This window comes from Lutra lutra, chromosome 17 (assembly GCF_902655055.1).
Source record: "Lutra lutra chromosome 17, mLutLut1.2, whole genome shotgun sequence".
Classification (NCBI taxonomy): Eukaryota; Metazoa; Chordata; class Mammalia; order Carnivora; family Mustelidae; genus Lutra; species Lutra lutra.
In genome coordinates, this window is record NC_062294.1 from 10,381,345 (window position 1) to 10,402,098 (window position 20,754).

The following is a 20,754-nucleotide window of genomic DNA, read 5'->3' on the forward strand; positions in this document are numbered from 1 at the left end:
CTTATGGATTATACATCTTACTAATGTCTTCTCAAGTCCTGCTGTTTTAAATTGATTGTGTCTGTGGCATTGTTCATTGTAAAATGTTGCTAATTTTAACATAGCCAAATTTATGAGTCTTTCCTCTTATACTTCATGTTTTTTTTTCCTTCAGACTTGTTTAAGAAATCTGTTCTAACCCTAACATCATACATCATATATTTTTCTCTCCTGTAGTTTCTTCTTCTTCTTTTTCTTTCTTTCTTTTTTTTTTTTTTTTAAATTTATTCATTTCAGAGAAAGCATGAGTGCGAAAGAGAGGACACTAGCAGGCGGGAGGGTCAGAGCAAGAGGGAGAAGCAGACTCCCCAAAAAGCAGGGAGCCCATCAAGGGGCTCGATCTCAGGATCCTGGGATCATGACATGAGCTGAAGGCAGATGCTTAACCGACTGAGCCACCCAGGCACCCTCTCCTGTATTTCTCCTTGCAGGGTTTCCCTTTTCACACTAATAGGTTTAATATACACCTAAAATATATTTTTAATGTATGTTTGAGGAGGGATTTAATTATTCCCCAAATGATGAACTCACTTCTCTGCACTGTTTGTCATATAATAAGTTGTCATACAGTAACCTGTTTGGTTCCGTTATCTATTGTTCTTTTTGTTCTGGTGCCAAATGTACATTGTTCTAATTACCATGACATGTGCATCCCTTTGTTTGATTTCCATATTTTTAAACTATCTTCAGACCTTTACTGGTATAATCATTCTTCAGTGAAAAGTATACTCACAATATGTCGATTCCCCAAAGACATGATTAGATTCTGTTCGGAATTGCATTCAATTTTAGATTAACTGGATTTTCTAAATTAATCCACACATTATCTTTTTAGTGTAGAGTCCTCCCACATAAACATGGAATGTCTCTGCATTTATTAAGGTGTCTTTTATGTCCTTTAATAAACTTTCAGAATGTACTTCATAAATACTTTACACAATGCTACTTGTTTTCTCAATATTTTAAAATTAATTTTGCTCCTGTGTTCTCTTTTATTACATTTTCTCATTTATTTTTGCTAGTGGTGTCCAGTGGAATTCTTCTATTTGTTATAATGTCTTGATTCTCTAGTAGGAAAAGGCACCAAACTTTAGTGATATGATGTTGCCTTCAGTGAACTATAATCTTTCCTTATGAAAAGCCTTGCCTTTTGGTTGGCCATCTTGGATAACTGTATTCAAATTGGTGGGTACCACTTCTCTAGGCTAATAAACTGCCTGTTTTCTTCCCAAGGAAGTAGAGTCTCGAAATGTATCTTTATCTCTTCTAATTCTAGGCCCCAAAGTAAATTGGTAAATTGCGGACTCTTGGAAGAGTCTTTCCCATTAAAACGTGATCGGGAAAGATTTTCTATCATTATATGGATTCTGAAAGTTTGTTAACATTCCTCTTTAGGACTCCTTAAGCAAGGTGACTTTTGGGAAAGAACAATTATCACTGTTTTGAATTTTTTGTGATCTGGTCCAGTTTTCTATTTCTCAGATCAATTTTGAATATTCATTTCTTAATCAAGAATATTATCCATTTTATCTAAATTTTCAAATTTCTTGACAGATGGGAAAGAAGTGTTTATTGCCTAGAATGCATGGGTTTTTAGGCTATTTTTTTCATTGATTTCAAATTTTATTGCAGTGTGATCAAATAATATAGTGTTCATGATGTCAGTTCTTTAAAATTGTTGGTAATGATTTTGGGATCTCTGCATGGTCAGTTAAAAAAAATGTGTGTTTGGTAAATCTGCATTGTTACTTAATGAGGTGTGGAAATCCCAGTTTTTACTTTATGGGTTCTTTAAAGATTTTATTTATTCATTTTTTGAGAGAGAGTGAGTGTGGTAGGACAGAGGGAGAGAAAGAATGTCAGGCAGATCCCATGCTGAGTGTAGAAACCAACATGGGGTTTAGTGTCACGACCCTGGTATCATGACCTGAGCCAAAATCATAAGTTGGGCACTTAACCAAGTGAGCCACCTAGGTACCCCCAAATCCCAGGTTTTTAAATCATGTTACCCAAAAGTTACCGTTGCTCATTTTTTGTATGCATATTTCAAAAGTTTCTGAAAGGACAGTATTACAGCTCGTAAAATTACAGGTTTGTTTCTTCTTGTGTCCTTTCAATTTTTGCTTTATTTCAAGGACATAAAATTGCTCTGACGTATGTAACACTTACGTCCATTGCACAATATGAGACAGGAAGAGAGTTTAATATATGGTCATAAGAAGGATCAGGGTGTTGGGGGAAAATAAGCCTCAATTCTGATACATTCATTTATTTGAATGCATATCAGACAGTTTGAATTTATAAAAGATGTAATGGATTAGCCTACCTTCTGAAAGAGTAACATTCTGGGTATAGAGCACAACATTAATGCTGAAAACAACTTCAAGATAATATAAATCCATATAACTGAAACATGTAATCATTTTGGGGGGAAAAGTTCATTTCAGTCATCAGGAAAGACGAAACATGATTAACATTTGCACTGAGTCATCTAGACCTTGAGGGAATGATGGGTTATTAAATAAGATTTTGGAAAAAATAAAGATTTTGGAATTGTGTTGAAATGGGTGGCGATGTTCACAGGCAGAGAGGAGTAAAGGAAGACATAAGCCAGAGGAAGTGTTTTTGTTTGACACCTGCTCACCTGTTTCACTATCCAAGCAGAACCCCATGCCAAGAAACATGGCCCAGGGATTCAAATAGTTTATTGAAATTAATTTATCTTCTTAATTTTGTTATATTGACCATTTAGCTAGCTTTTAAAAAGTATGCTGAACAGGGGCGTCTGGGTGGCTCAGTCGGTTGGTCATCAGACATAAATTCCACTCAGGTGGTGGCCTCAGGTCATGATATCGAGCCCCGCTTTGGGCTCTGTGGTCAATGCTGAGTCTGCTTGTCTTTCTCCCTCTGCACCTCACCCACTCATTTTCTCTCTCTTTCAAATAAATAAAGCTTAAAAAAATAATAAAAAGTATGCTGAATAGAGAGGAGAATGAAAGAAATCCCAAAGTTTCAGGCTAGGGTTAGGAAAAGCATGTTGGGGAGGTTTTAAAATGTTGAGTGTGGTCCTGAGATCATCACGTGATCTCCTCTACGAAAAGGAGACAAGTCTTTTTCTAAAGTACTATTTTAAAATGACAATGAATGAAGATGAAGTCCCATTTGTGTAAGAACACACTTTTCACCTCTAGGTTCCAAAGCAACTCTTCAAAACAAAACAAAACAAAAAAACCTCTTTTGCATCATTTATATATTGAAGAAATATAAGTAGTTAAAAGCCCTGGTGATTCTGATAGAGAAAAATCAACATTTGTAGTGGATAAGCTCCACTAACACTACTTGTTTTTCTTGTTTGACTCCTGGATCTTCATCTCACTCATGCTAGGATACTGTTGAGATTTTGGGTACTAGTACAGAAAAGATGGGAAAGGTTCTTTCTAAATACTTACTGTCTGAATGGGCGAATATGCATGTGCAAAATTAATTTCACAAGGAAAACCTGCTGAATAATCTGAAAGTCTGCTTCAACTGAACCGTCATGTTGAAGTCCGTTTGCTCAGCCCCAGGAGAGAAAGACCTTTCCCCACTGAAGAAAGGGAAGATGTATGAGCCACTGTGAAAGCCAGATGGTGTGGAGTTCTTTTTAAAAGGCCAGGAATATCACCACCTTCTGAAGGAGGGAAGTGAATAAATGCCACCCCTATTTCTTCCGAAGCTAAATGTTCTCCCTTTTTTTCCAATGTGATTTTCGCAACCAGAGAAGAGTCTTTCTCTTTGTCCTCTGCCAGGTGCCAGAAGTCTTAGAGGGAGAAAAAAAGCCCCAAGAATTCTCAGGAGTCACTGCAAACTATGTGGTTAGCTGGGACAGTGGCATCTGTGGCTGATGTGGCTTTAAATTCCTGGCTGGAAAAATATGTAATTGGGTTTCTCCACCATCGAGGTCTTGCTTCCAAGATTGTTTGCTTCATTATAATTCACTTCTGTAAGGTTTTTTTTTCTTAATTGAGATTTTCCTTATAGAAATCTCTTATGTTTTACTGCTTCGATGATGAGCGGAGATTAGCTTTCCGTTTGCAAAATTAAATTACTTTCCCAAAGTATTTCTTAATTTTCATGCAGATGCCACTGAAAATTCCAGGAGAGTGAAAAGTTGTTAGCTGCACTTTAAATACCAGAAAATCTCTGTGTGGGAAGGAGAGGGGAAGAGGGTGAAATTACTTTTATTTTAAAATTGAACATAGGGGTAATTCATTCTGCAGAATCCACATCTGGAGAATAACTACCTGAGGGGAAAACACTTTCATAGTTCAAATTTTGAACATTTTTAGTATCAGACGTTTGGATCAATATCATCTACCAAGGAAAAACAAAAGGAATTAAAAATGAGGCATGATCAGCCCCTGTACCATGAGAACAGGGAGCTGTGGGCCCATCTCAAGCTTGTTTCCCAGAATGAGACACCCCAACAATGTTATAACTAAGTTGATATCTATTACAATAGTACCTCTCTGATGTCCTTCTAATTCCAAAACCCTTTCCCATCTCTAAAACAGCAGTTTTCAGGGGTTCCATAGTGTTTTACTTTAATATACTTTTGTTGAAGAGGAAATTCCTCTTTTTGTTCCCTCTTAGGTTCAGTGCCTGCAACCTGTAAATTAAATTGAGGAAGGAAATGATGAACAGATAAAAGGTTTATTTGTGTGAACACAAGAGCCAACAAAAGAAACAGCTGGTGGCTAAATGATTAAAGTTAAAGGTTTATATACCAAACTTAGCAGAGGAGCAGGAGTGGGGAGGAATGCCTTCTGTGGGAGGAACAAAGGGGTTTTTAGGAGAACAAATGGGAGCTAAGAAAGTTTGTGGTAATGTCTGTCTATACAGGTGTGGGTAGTTCTTCTGTTCTCTTCAGGGTCATAAAACTCCCCCAAGAGATGGGATTTATGGTAATTTTACTCTAGGTTTCTCTCCTTGGAGAGAATTCCTGCAGAGGGGATTTAAGGCAGTCCTCATTTCTTAGAAGTGTCTGTTTTTAGTTAGATAAGGGAAGCTCTGAAAAGGCTTCTTTCTCCATATGTTGAATTTGCAGTGTCTTCAGCTTAAAATAATCTTTATATCAACTCTGGAGTTCCAAGTGAGTGGCCACACTTTGAGGAATTCTGGTTTCCAAAACTGACACTTCGGATGTGCTAAAGTTAGTCTAGGATCAGTTAGTCCGTAAAATATAAAGAGGAAGAAAAATGGAGTTGTTTTTCTTTATCCCCTTAAGTCTGGAAAACTCCCCTCTAGTCTCTCCCTAAATGAATTCATTACCTACCCGGAGCAGCAAAAGGTAACTTTAAATGTTTCCTGGTCAGTTATCCACATACATGCTTATCTGATTCAGTATCAAGTTCTGAATAATCCAAATGATATTAAATATTTGGTCAATCAGCTAATACTTACTAAAGGTACATCCCTAGCACAGTGTAGCTTCCAAGTTTGATTGAGCCTCTTGTCATTTGACATTGTCTGGTAAACTTCTAGATCAGTAACAAACATGAGCAACATGAGCCTTAATTCAATGATTTGCTTCATAGCGGGCATGTAATTGTTGTGTGCTTTTAGACTTTCAGCCACGCTGTTGCCTCTTATGTGGGAAAATGACTAGGTTCACTGTTCATGCTATAATAAATGATGTCAGAGTTTTGAAGGGTGAATTCTGTTCATTATTCAGGTTGGACTTATCTGTTAGAGGCCATTCTTCTAAATCATAATGAAAATCAGTGGCAGAATGAATCAATATATAAAATTATCTTTACCTGTATTGGAGAAACAAATCTAATAGGTAAAGTAAAATCAAGTTCTGCTGGCATCTTGTACATTTATAGAGCTAAATTAGTGGCTTTAGGTTTTGTGGGTTTTTTTTTTTTTCCTTAGTACTTATTTGTCAAACTAACGCTGGCAATAATGTCAAAATAAGTGAACTTTATTTTCTTTTCCTCCGTTAAGGCTTCAGTTATTCTCCACTGGGAGAATCAATGGCATGCGGGTCTTCAAATGTCTTGCACCGTTGTAGTCTTTATTTATGCCTTCAAGTGCTTTTTTAGATGGGAAAATCAAACAGCATCTTCTCCATCTTTGAATTTAGTTGATAAGGAATGGTGCATGTTTTATTATGCTGAATTTCTTACCTAAAGATGCCATGTGTCGAGTATCCAGTGTTCTGGAATCAAATGGGCAAAACATCCAATTTATAGTATTTTAAGTTTGATCTAGATGCCTTAAGGTGTATAGATGTCATCTAATATGTTTGCTGGTCTTTGGAAACCAGCTGAACCAAACCACCTGCTGTCTACATTAAGCTGTAAGCTCTCTGAGGGCATGGAGTCCACATGGAACCATATTTGCCAATCCCCAGCTGCCTGAGCATGTTTTATCCCCTCTTTCATTGGAAATTAATTATAAGAATTATAACATGATCTAATTAAAAACATGAATCTGAATTAAAAACATGATTTGTAACTATGATTGATAGAAGATAAGAGGAAGTCATCATGCTGAAATAGCATGAACTCATAATCTCTTCTAGGAAAAGAAATCATAGATGAAGCATAATATGAAGAAGCCAATATTTATAAAGGTGATATTTATAAATTTTAAACAATATTATGATTTCTCTTCCCTTGAGGTTTTGAATTGTTACTGACAGTATCTACATATTTGTTCTCCTTTCACTAGGATATATGTTTATTTAAAGTGGATCAGGCAAGAGTAACTGGTGAATGGAGTGTATTAGCCACATATGTCTGATTCTTCCACATCTGGGGTCTTGCTGACCCTAGAGAGATTACCCCTCACGGGACTAACCCATTCCCAAAGAGAGGAAGGCTCCCCTAGGTGTCTTCCCTTCATACAACCAATCCATAGCCAACCCCCTGCTTTTTTGAGCTCTCACAGAGCTCTCACACCTGGACCACTGTGCACCTGCCTGAGTCACCCCAGCTCTTGGTACCGGACAGCTGGGCCTCAGAAACCACTGGAATTATTCAGAGTAGTTGATCCCAAACCTGCTTACCTGCCGCCCCCCGTTCCTCCCTGCAGAAAGCACAGTAGAGCCCCTTGCCCACATTTTTCCTTCACTGCCTCTACTTCCTGAGGGACCTTGGTATTCTCCATGCGCCCCATTCACCCCTCAGCCTACTCCCCACCCCCCCGGCACGGCAAGCCCCTTCCTCTTGGGAACTGTAGGTAACATGGGGTCCTTTTTCTGGAGTGGTCCCTCCTGATCTGTTGGCTTCACCATAGATGAATAATGATATTTTCAAATAATAATACTTAAAACAATTTAAGAGATAGGTGGTGTTACTGTTAATTTTGAGGCAAGGAAGTGAAACATCTGAGACTTGAAGTTGTGAAGTGTCACTCAGCAAATTAAGGAATCGAGCTCAGACCAATATCACAGTTTGCTCCTTTTAAACAGGCGTCTGGAGTGCCTCCCATTACCTTTTTCCTCCTCTTTGAGCTTTATTACTTCCTGTCCAGCCAAGAAACTACTTTTGTTAGCTAGTACCTCCTTGGATCTCCTCCTGGAATTCTATAGCCTACGCTACTGTTTCCTTGGTTTACAATCCTTGTGGGATGGATGGGGTAGTATATAATAGGCTATATATTTTTAAGGGGAGAAGGCTTTGACTTTGGAAAGGACAGGCAGATATTCCAGAATCTCCTTGAAACTGAGGAAGTCTCCCAGCCCACTGCCTCTGCACCATGCTGCAACATGTTCCAGAGTGGTGAGTTGAACCTCCTTTCTTCCCATCCAGAGTCTGGAAACAGTTGAAAGACAGAAACAGGAGTCAGACAGGTGGAGACCAACGTTAAGTGCTTTATTCCTGATACAAATGTCCTAGATCAGACCACCCCATCCCTGACACAAGTAGGCTTCCTTGCTGGTGCCTCAGAATTTGGCAAAGGCGTCCATCCCGTCAAAGGCTGTAGGAAATGTCCTTTCACCCTCTCGGGACAGGGCCCTGAGGAGACGAGGATAGGCCTTGCCACCGGCTGGAGAGTGTCGTGTGTGTGTGTGTGTGTGCCCAGCTTCTCCTCACAACCTCACCAGATTTGACAGGAGACCGCCAGGGAGAGGGGTTGTCATTTGCCTCAGCCAAGCTGTTTCCAGGGCGCTGTCACAGAGCCCACAGAGTGCTGGCTTTTCTGATGACTAGATAGTCACATGACCTTGGGAAGCCAGTCAGACTCCTGTATTTTCCAGGTGCCCCACCTTTGAAGAGCTCGTTTATAATGAGCACTCCTAGGACTTTTAATTAATAAATGATAGAATATTTGCTCAGTGAACAGTATGTCATTAGTAGCTACTGTTAACAATTTTTTTTGGTCAGGCTGTTTTCCGAATTTAGTTCCATTCTGTGATCCAGTAACATAAACTGAGAAAAAGAGGAATGCTTCTCTGGTGAAGTTGTTTTTTCAGCCTCTGTTTATGTTCATAGAGGGGGAGCATAAACTTACTAAAGCTCTTAATGGTAGACAATAATAAAGGCCCATCCGTTCACTGTCATGGGAGGCGCTCTGAAGAAGGAAACCGATTCATTTAAGCTAATAAACGTAATTATGTTTATCTATTTATATAAATAGGCTAGACAGTCTTTTTTAGGAGCTATATTTTCATCATCATCTACTTCAGCGTTCTGCACTACTCAGGGCTTTCGTTCCGTACACATGAGTTTGTCGTTCTCCATTGGCTCTGGTTTACTTGCGCTCACACCGAGAGTTACCACTGTGGAGCCGATACTGGGGCCGGGCCCTGTTCTGAGGGGTCTTATCCCGCCCTTCTGTGATCTCAGGGCGTTGGAATTGGTCTCTGGCTTAGTTAACTAGAGCTTCCTGGAAGCTGAGGTCCTTGCCCCAGGTTCCATGGCTTAGAAGTGACCGTGAGAAGGGAAACCCAGCCCTGACCTGTTCCACGGCAAGGAGCCAGCCCTCCCCTTGGCTTCGGCCAGGCCCCACCATTCCCTTTAGCTCTTCTCGGGACCTTCTTTCAAGCAGTATTTCTTCATGTGAATTAGGTGCGTCTTGTGATTCGTATTTATATATTTTTTAAAGATTTTATTTATTTGACACAGAGATCAGATGAGACAGAGATCACAAGTAGGCAGAGAGGCAGGCAGAAAGAAAGGAAGGGAAGCAGGCTCCCCGCTGAGCAGAGAGCCCGATGCAGGGCTTGATCCCAGGACCCTGAGATCATGACCTGAGCTGAAGGCAGAGCCCTAACCCACTGAGCCACCCAGGCACCCCTCGTGACTCGTATTTAGATTTTCATTCCATTTCTTTTCAACAGATATAAAACGAAGTGAAGCCTCATTTCTAGGGACTAGATCTAAGAGATCTTTGAGAAATCAGAGTTTCAGAAAAAGTGCCACATCATCAGTTCTGCCTTTAGGAAGTTTGCTTTTCACGCTGAAAGAGGTTTCATAAGGCAGAAGGAAAGAAACTGGTGGTTTCTTTCCGGCGTAAAGCTCCCACGGTGGCATAAATCAACTGAAAGGGGGGGATTGGGGGGATTCTCTAAAGAAGCTAAGCGCATGGCACTTTCGGTTGGTCGGAGAAGCGCCACTATTTATTGATAGTATTTAATTGACTCCTCTATGCATCATCTTTTTAGAAATCCAAGGGAAAGAGGTGCCCCAATATTCTAACTCAAAGAGCTCTGGAATATTCTCCTTCCAGGACGCCACTAGATTGAACCAACACTGCCCAGGAAGCCTATCACTGAAAACACTTGTGAGAGAACCTTGGCTGCGGTGTTACCCATGGCATTTCTAATCCTGTTGGAAATTCCAGTTAATTCTCATTGGGTCGCGACTTCTATGCTGAGTGACATGAAATACTAGAATATGTGCTCCTCAAAGGTTTAATAGCACACTGGTAGTCAGCATCATTTGTCTCAACATTCTCCTTTATAAAGAAAAGAGTAAGATGTGCCCTCACTATCATCCCACTCGCCGCCTGCCATCTTTGTACACTCAGGGACCAGAGCCATTGTATTCTCATTGAGCGTCGGGTGTTGGTCCCCTGAATATCCATAGTGGTCATATGACCCTCCACACTGTGGCCGCCCTGGGTTGGGTATTTATGTGTCTGACCCCTTTACACACATAGCATGGGTAGTGTTAATGCATTTAGGCACACCAAGTACTTTTCATTGTCTAAGGCTTGCTCTGATTTTTTTTTTAATTCTTTGAAGAGGAAGAAATCAGAAAACACCCAAAGATGCACCTCCTTCTCTATTTAAGGTCCCACTCTGCCACTTTCAGAGCTCACAGAAATCTTGGCTATAGAAATATGAAATGTCACAGCAGAGAGCAGACTGGATCCCCGTGATATCTTGGAGAAGTTACAGCTATCTATTCTCACCATAGTATAAAGAAAAAAAAACACGTATATACTACTTTAATTGAAAGAAGCTTGAGTTTGAATCCTGTGTCATTGTTTATTAATAGATATTGTCATTTTTTATAGCTCTCCATCACTTCCTATCTTTGTGATGTGCTGTAGTAAATATTGGAAATATTAAGAGTAAAAATAATGAAAATGGCTATTTATTCATCACTTACTATGGGTCAGGTCCTTCTTTAGTACTTTATATATATTGTGTAACCCCCAGAACCCCCTTATGGAGAGGGACTTCTTGTATTCTTGCTTTCCGGATTAGGAAGTTGAATTTTAAAGCGGTGCTACGCTTACTGTCACTTAGAGAAGCAGTGGCAAGGTCCTGGGGTGGAACCCCGATGTGTTTGCTATCTGAGTCCATACTGCTCACATTGTACCTACATTTCCTAAGCCTCAATCCATCCAACCAAAATATGGAGATGTAATGGGTAAACAGAAGGATGGAAGAAAATGAACAAAACTAAAGAGCTGAGATCAGTGTTTGGGACACAAGACAACTGAAGCACTACGAGGTCACACTTCATTTTGGATATTGCTGCAAGTGACAGAAGACCTGAATATGATCGACGGAGCAAATAAAGGCTTAATTTTCTCATATAACAAAAAGTTCCAGGGTTAAACGTCTTCCAGAGTTAGCTGGACAGTGCAATCAAGTGAGAGCTGACATCTGTATGATTTGTTTGGTGTGGTGTTATGTTTGCAAAGTAGATGCTGCCCCTACAGGTGTCATGTCTCCCTTCAGAGATGGCAGAAAAAGGGAGAGGGACACCCGCTTCTTCCCTCCCTCTTATCAGGAAGGCAGGTCATTGATCTTTATCCTGTGGGTTTATGGCCACTTCTCACTGCTAAGGGGGCTGAGGAAATGCATCTAGATTGCTTTTGCTTATCATGCTTTAGGTTTTTCTGGTGTCTGTTGTTGGGGACAGAAGGACAAACAGGTTTGGTAATGCCTTTTTATTTTTTTCAGTGAAGCATTAAATGTCCATTGTCTCATCTTTCCTGCTTTTCAAATAATAACCCAATACTAGATTATTGTCAGCTGGGAAAATATTCTGAACTGTATGTCTAGGTTAGACAGGATCCAGACAGGAAACTGAGCTCCTCTAGCCGAACTGATACTCGGGATGAAAGTGAGACAAACTGGCAGTGAAACTTGGCTGTTTGAGCGTCCATATTTCAAACTGTGAACTCGATAAACCATGAGATGGTAAAGAGCACAGTAATAATTCATAGACTATCTATTAGATACGTGGAACCTGAGAATGTGACAGATGAGGGCATGGAGGGAGGTCATCACGTCCCTTTCAACTTTATTAAAACATGGTGTAAGTAGTTTTAATTGTATTCGGCAGGCACTTGCTGAACGTGCAGTGTAAAAAGCCGGGTGAGTTCTCCCACGTGGATTGGGAAGGGATATTTGTATTTTGCTCTGTGGATGGGACTTCCTGGGGTTCGATTGTGTGAACACTGCCGCTTTGAAGTTGCATCAGAGAATTAGCAGTACCATATACTTAGCTCTGTACTTGAAACACAAATTAATAAAATGTAATTTCTTCCTACAAGATGCTTATAAAGGTGGGAGGATAATTTTGCTGAACTACAAGACAGAAGATGAATATGATAAAGGAGCATAATAATGGCTCAAAAGTGCTTATTCAGTCCCTCGTATGATTAATTCTCAGGCTTTACAGGGGAAACGTTATTTTTAACTAGAGAAGATTAGCATACTTGGCAAGCAGAAAATAATGAGGGAAGGTGTGGAGTGGGGAGGATACAAGATATACTGAATGAAGTAGAACAGTGTGGCTTGAATTCAGGGTATATGAGGCATAAGAGAAAAGTTAATTTGGAATCTGAAATTGGGAAGGGATAAATGTCTTGCTAACTTTAAAAATAATGTGTGTGTGTGTGTCCTGGCTATGGTAGTTCCAAAGGTTTTATTATTTGAGGTGAGGTTGGCCATCATCATCATTGTGGTTTTTTGAGATGTAAATTAGTCATTATGAAAGATACATTGGAGAGCTAAGAGTTTAGAGGAAGGATGACTGGTGGATGTTAGTAAAATCACACAGGCAATAGAAATAGGACAGATTAGAATACAAGGAGCAATATTGAGGTTTAAGATACAAAATCTCTCTCTTACATTTTTAATTAGAAAATTGGAAAAAAAAAAAAAAGACTGTGTAGGAGGACCTAACTTCATACAATGGAATAGCTTTGAATTCCTACTGTGTGCAAGGCCTCATGTTATTAACCATAAAAATGGGATCTATGTCTTTCAACTTCTTCACATGACAGGTGGGGATAACAAGTATCTGAATGACTCCTAGTGCTAGCCGAGTAGTTTACATTAGACTAATCTTCTAGAAGACCGAAATTATAACTCTAAGCCAATACAAGAAAGTAGTATTTGAGTGCAGTAGAGAATGACCAAATGCAGTTAGGAACTGGTAGATAGACGGTCTTTGAAAAAAAGAGAAATGCTCTGAGTATGATTGTTTCTACCAATTATGTTTTGCATGGGATCAAGACCTGGAGAAGAAAACCACAGTCTTACTGGTTTACAGCCAGAGAAATGGCATTTAAGTCTTCTTGAGTTACTAGGATGTGAGGTGAGAAATCTGAGAAAGCAGGAAGCCATAGGAGAGAAACCCCCAAATCCTTATCCTTACTCTTGTACTTTGCATGTAGAGAGGAGATAGATGCCTAGGTTGTGAGCAACAGCAGAAAGCCTAAAAGAACTAAGTAGGGGTTTTAGCCTCTACTCCTCTCAGGGAGACGGTCATAAACAATATCTTCCAATATAATAAAAAAAATAGACATGCATAGAAATAGGAAAATGTGACCCAAAATCAAGAAAAAAATAGTGCATGACTCATAGCCAGATAACTCAGGTACTGTAATCAATAGACAAGAACTTTAAAATACATACTATAAATATGTTTTCAAGAACTCAAAGGGAATTATGGCCATAAGGATGGATTAGAACAATTTGAGCAGAGTATTACATACACTAAAGTAAAATTAAGTAATTCTAGATATTAATAGTAAGTATATGAAATGGAGCATTGATTGGATGACCTTAAGAATATACTGAAGATAGCAGAAGAATGGGTGAGTGAATTTGTAGATCTAACAAATAAATGATCTATTCTGAAGAACAGAAGCAAGATTAAAGAAATGTACAGCACCTCAGTGGCTCACAGGACACATCAAGTGATACAATATACGTGTAATCTGAGCCCTAGATGAGGAGGAAACAATGGGACGAAAAGTGTTTGAGGGAAATAATCACTAAACTTCGAAAATTTGATGAAAACCAGAGACATATAAATCCATTATGCTTAGAAAACACCAAACAAGATGAATACAAAGCAAAGCTCAACTAAGCACATGATAGTCAAAATGCTAAGAACTGAAGATGTAGAAGAACTGGTAAAAGCAACAAAAGAAAGTCACCTGGGTGGCTCAGTCAGTTAAGTGTCTGCCTTCAGCTCAGGTCATGATCCCCGGGTCCTGGGTTCTCTGCTCAGCAGGGAGTCTGCTTTTCCTTCTCCCTCTGCCCGCCCCTGCCACTCTGCCTGCTTGTGTGCACTCTCTCTCTTTCAAATAAATCTTATTTTTTTTTTAAATAAACAAAAAAATGATGCTTTACATTGGGAGGGGGGGACAAAAATGCAAATGATGACTTATTTCTCATCAAAAGAAGCCTGAAGGCCGTGTGACATTTTAAGATTACTTAAAGAGGCATGTATGGGTAGCTCAGTTAGTTAAGCATCTGACTCTTGATTTTAGCTCAGGTCTTGAACTCAGGGTCATGAGTCAAATCCTATGTTGGGCTCCATGATGGGCATGGAGCCTACATAAAATAATAATAATAATAATGATAATAAAAATTTAAAAATAATAAAAATAAAAATTATTCAAGCACGTAACAGCCAATCTGAATTTCACATAAACCAATGATGTCCCTCAAAAATCACAGTGAAATAAAGACATTTTCAGATAAAGGAAAGAGAGAAAACTTATTGCACTTAGATCAGCACCACAAGAAATGCTAGGCCCTTAAATAAAAGTGACAGAGGATAGAAGCTAATAACTCTAGGTAGGAATGAAAAGCGCCAGAAATTATAAATATGTGGGAACATATATTTTTATTCTCTTAATTTTTTGAAAGAAATAGAAATGTTTAAACAAGGTAATACCATCTTACCAAGATCATAATGCATTTGGAATAAAAATGTGACAATCTACAAATGACAGGGGATAAATGGAATTCTGCTGTTTCAGTGTCTTTGCATTCTATATGAAGAGCAGACTGTGATAAGTGAAAGGAAAACACTGTAACTCCTAGAGGAGACTTTATCAAGCAAATTTCCATGAGAGAATTAAACAGAACAGAAAAAATGGGGACTGTCTACTCAGCTACCCCAGAGGTAGTCCTTCATTGCTGTCGTTCGAGAGTCTAGATGCATTAATTCATTACAGTCCGTGCATATTTGAGGCCTTCACTTTCTCCTGGAAACGCATTTGAGAAGGGTTTCACACAAAAGAGAGACCAAAAACTGTCAATGTCATGGATAAAAGAAGAGCTATAGATCCTATGGATACTAAAAAGATAATAAAGTAAATATTACGAACATGTTAATGCTGATAAATTGGAAAACCCAAAATATTACATATTAACATAAAAGCTAGATCTTACCCAACTGATACCAAAAAATGAAACAGGAAATATGAACACACACACGTATTAAATAATTTGAATTTTTTCCAAAAAACCTTCAGATGCACATATGCACACACAAGCGCACCCCAAACAGAGGTGGTTTCTGTGGTTAACTTCTCTCAAATGTTGAAACAGGAAAGAGCACCTGACCCTATAAACTTTCCTTCAGGAATTAGAGGAGGAGAGAAGATCTGCCAGCTTGATTCATGAGGCTAGAAATCCTCTGATATCAAAGACATTACAAGAAAAGAAAATTACAGACTACTATCTCTTATAAACAGAGCTGCAAACATCCTTGATGAAAAATATTAGCAATCTGAGTCCAGGAATATAGCAAAAGGATAATGGATGATGAAAAGTAGAGTTTATCTCTGGAATGCAATTTTGATCCAGCGTTAAAAAAAACAATGTATTTACCATTTTAACAGACTAAAGGAGAATTTTTTCTCAAATCACCGTATCTGCCCCAGGAGAGAAGATTTTTTTTTCAAAACAGTTAGTAACCTTGCAGCTCAGTAGGTTGGGTGTCAGACTTTTGATTTCAGCTCAGGTCATGATCTCAGGGTCGTGGAATCCAACCCCACTTTGGACTCCACACTGGGCGTGGAACCTTCTTGGAATGCCCTCTCTCCCTCTCCCTCTGCCCCTCCCCCACTCACACACTGTCTTTTGCTCTCTCTTAAAAAAAAATTTAGTAGCCTATTTATGGTTTAGGTTAAGAATCCGGTTGTGAAAAATGGCTATATCTAATTAATCTTGTATTTTTAACTTTAAAGCAGTGCTGTCTTTGTCAATGCCAAGACCTGGCACCAAGACAGTGTTGGGCTTAAATTGAAGGTAACTTAAGTCATAGCTTATGATAAGATGGAGCAACTATTTTAATTAGAAGGTTTTGGGAAAAAAAAAACCACCATAAGTTTATGCTAGTTCTCTTGAAAATACTCTTGTAGTCTTCCATGTTTTGGGAATCATGGGGGATCTGAGACAACTCTGTCATAGGTTTTGTTGATCATTTCACAAGTTTGTCTCAAAAGACATTAATTTTTCTACCTATTAGAGCAACTCACTGAGGGTTCTCAATTTTAATTTCCAAAGTATCATTTGGAAATTGTGTGTGTGTGTGTGTGTGTGTGTGTGTGTGTGTGTCTGTCTGTCTCTTTCTGTCTGGTTGGAAAGGATTTGCCTGTTAATGGAAAAAAAAACGGGAAAATTAGTAATTTGGAGCCATACAAATATGATTGAATTTGCCAATCACCATATACTCACAGAAGTTGTGTTTGCTTTTTTGAAAGATTTGATGCTCTGTTGTAGTATGTACTCTGCTTTTTGGTTTGAGAATTAGTAAATTCTAGGTGCGATGGCTCATTGATGCCAGGGGCTAGAGAGCTCTCCCGTGCCCTAACTTCTGCGTCATTGCTATTTTGCCCATTCTCTTCATTCACCAGAGATCTATTCTGGATTGCATTTAACATGGACTTAGAAAAAACCATAAGCATAATGTACCAAATTTAATTGTAGCGTCAAATATATTTTTAAATGGTGCCATAAGATAGACTTCTTATAAATATAAACTTCTAGCAGACATTTTTACTTGGACTGGAACAGAGGAAAATTATTAAACCAATTTCCTATTTATGAGCAACATAGAAATGGTGTATGAAGGGTGTCTGGGTGGCTCAGTCATTGGGCGTCTGCCTTCTGCTCAGGTCATGGTCCCAGGGTCCTGGGATCGAGTCCTGCATCTGGCTCCCTGCTCTGTGGGAAGCCTGCTTCTCCCTCTCCCACTCCCCCCGTTTGTGTTCCTTCTCTCGCTGTCTCTCTCTCTGTCAAATAAATAAAATCTTTAAAAAAAAAGAAGGAGAAAAGAAATGATGTATGAATTCAAAATTCAAAGATTAATTAAACAAAAAGTATAGCTTCAGGGCATTTTATAGGTTACAGAAGCCAACACTGTGCTTTTTTTTTTTTTTATTGTTTCTTCCTACAGCAGATTATTGTATTTCTTGAAGTTAAATTGTAATTCTAAAACTTGGATCTGTCCAGTACAAAGAAGTTGCCTTTTGAGTATATTCTATCACTTTTTTCCTTTGAAGAAAATCCTGCAGAATTATTCATTTTTTTAAAAACATTAAGTCTAATGATGTTATTTCTTTTTAAAAGAGTTTTCAGTATCTCTTCATCTTCTAGCATATAAAATCCAAATTCCTTAACACTGTACTATATGCCTGTCATGAACTGCCCCCTCCACTCAATTTACATCTATTTTTTCTTTCCACCATTACTCAGCATACACATGTACCTCTCTTGCTAAATTCTCTACAGTTTCTCAAATGTCCTGCCTCTAATATTTTGCTTATGCTGTCATCTCTGCCTGGAATATTCTTACCTTCTTAACTAATTAATTTGCTAATACTTAAATATGTTGCTCAAATGTTTCTTTCCCTAAATACCCCGGGCAGGATAAATCACTTCTCCTGTGACTCTGCAATGACTTCTCTCTGACACTCTTAGACATATGTCACATTGTAATATACTTACGTAAATGATTATTCCATTTGATCACAGATTGGCAAACTGAATTGGCCCTCGGCTTGTTTTTGTAAATAAAGTTTTATCGATGCACAGCAACATCCATTCATTTACATATTGTCTTTGGCTGCTTTCATGTTACAGTGGTAACACTGAGTAGTTGTGGCCAAGAATAAATGATCCACTAAGCCTAAAATATTTATTATCCAGGCTTTGACAGAAAATATTTGTCAACCCCATACTAGACTAAAACCTTCAGGACAAGGTTTTAGTCTAGTATGGACAAGCAAGGACAGAGATTTATTCACATTTGAGTCCTTGACATTTTGCCTTGTGCTTTCCACCTTTCTTAATTATTTGTTCAACCAACTCCAGAGAAGTGTATTACAGTGGTTAAGAGTATATTCTCCGAGGTCCAGATCTGAGTTCTAATCTTTCCACATTCTATGTGTGAGACCTAACATAAGTTACACCATTCACCTCTGCCTCTGTTTTCTATAAAGTAAGGATAATAATAATGCCTTTCTCATATGGCTCGTGTGAGGATTAAATCTCGTGATACACCACTAGCCCTTCATTTACTAACCAACATGTATAAAGTCCTCAATACGAACTGTTGTACTATGATTGCACATCATTCATAATGTGCTGTATATAGGGCTTTACAAATTAATGTAAGGACTCTGAGCCCCATTTTCCTCCCATAAAGTGGAAGAGGTAGCTTACCAAGTTCCTTTAGATTTCTATAACTTTATGATTGCAAGTTATAGATTTCTATAACTTTATATATTTCTATAACTTTATGATTGAACTTTATGGTGCTCAGTGCTGCACTGGGCTTCTTCAGGGCTGGTAGGAAACTTAGAAATGGCATCGACTTGGGGCAAGAGGAGTAGTCGATTCAACCTCAGAGTTACCCTAGGACCTGAAGAGAGTCACCACTTAGAAAACAGGGTCATACTTTATGAGATGAAGGCTTTATGGTCCCAGCTCAACTGAAGCAGGACCAGAGGGCCATCTGTGACCCTGGAAGCCTTCCAACCAGACAAATATAAGTTACCTCAGAAATTTCTGAGAAGCTTTTAAGTGAGTCTCTGATGGGATTGTAAATCTAGAGTCAGTTTTGATTAATTTTTGCTCTACGGAATAATTCTGTTTTCAAGATGTATTTTCTCAACAAACTGATAAGTTGTGCAGAGAGGTTTTTATTTTAAAATGTAAGTGTAAAATTTAAAACATTAAAAAGCGACCTCACATTTGTATTTTACAGTGTTTTTGGACAATTTTCCTCTTCAGCTTTTAGGAGTCAAGGAAGATATATAACCTTAGATCCAGGACCTTTTGAGGAATGGACAAAATATGACAGAGGTACAAAGAACAAAAAACAAACAAACATGCTCCAAAACCTCTGAGAAATTGTGTTGTCAATCAAATACAGAGACCTGATATTTAACTCAAACCAATAGTAGACTCCTTTCTCTTGGTAACAGAGAGGTCCTTGTATGCTGAACATGACAGGGAGCCCTAAAGACATATTTCTAAAAGGTCATTTCGCATAAAGATAATCACTGTTTGTGGGGAGGACCAACAAGGGTTATCAACTTACGTACAGACCCTTAAATAGGACGGAAGGGTTGACATGGGAGGAACATAGGAAAATATTTTGGAGGAGATTTCTTTGTAAGATTGAGACTATCCGGGTGAAATACCTTTCTCTGGTCACTTCCAATGTTGATCATTCATAACCCAGTTCCCACAAAATAACCTGTTGGCTTTCTGCTATCTGTGTCTACCTTCACCACAGTCAAGTTTAATTTTTAAAATCAGAAACTGTACTTCAGAGGTAAAACACATTGTTTCCCCTTGAGGTTTGCTCGTTGAATGATAAAGAAACAATGAAAGCAGTACCTCTGGAGATCTCTAATTTTACTTTTTTGTAACTGCATTCCTTTTGGTGTCACTTACCAACGCCTGTTAGCAAGAGACCGTCACAGGCATTTCCGAGACTTATAAGAATTTTCTGAGTACTTTAATTAAAGAGAAATGAATGAGGTGGATAACTTGAGGAACATGTAGAACTTTATAAATTAGAAATGAACAAACACTACTGCATCATTTGGTGCTCTGCTGTTGGCAGATAATAATTACATGTTTTGTCTGTTATTTTTTTTAAGGGCTGTGAATTTCAAACGATAACACTGCTCTCACCTCGATGTGAGAAATTGAGTCTGTATAATCAGCTCAAGTTATTCCTGCTTTCCCTGTATCCCATTATTTAAAGCATACTCTTTTTCAGTAGTTAATTATTATATATTATCTTCCCTATAATTATTTTTTCTTTTTCTGCCTCGCTTATTTTTAGATGTCACAATTGCACTTGGTTGAATACTAGATAAAAATACATTGAGTCATTGCGATCTTGCCTCATTACTCTGCCCTTCCAGAGCTCTGAGTCATTTTTTGGTAAACTCCTTGGAACTCCTTCCGATCTGTCTCCATCCCTGTGTCACTTCAATGAGCTAAATGAAAAGCCAGGAGCAACCTCGGCAAATAAAGGCAAGAACTTAACTGGCCTGGAACGGAAGACTAATTCACAGAAGCCCTTCTTGGTCACATACATTTGTTAGGAAGCTCTTTTGATGGTGTCTTTCTGTCTTCAAGGCCTCGGAGGCTGGCTTTTAAAAAAAAGGCCATGCCACCGTGGGTGATATGCCTTATTTTCAGTAGGCTTGGCCATAAGTGTTCCTAATAGAGTCAGAACCAGAAGGTTCTCTCCATTTCTGGGCTCTATCTGGTGCCCAGCTCTGTTCAGTGATTTTATCCTGCAGCATAATTTTGTATATCTTAATCACCTGTCTGCACCCACTGCCTAGAACAGGACCTGCCATATCCCTGCTGTAAAGACACGGAATAATGACAAAGAGTAAGAGAAGGTGATCTTTTCCAACAGGAATGTGACATAGAGATTACTGTTATATTAGTCAGGGTCCAGTAAGGAGACTGAAGTCACATCA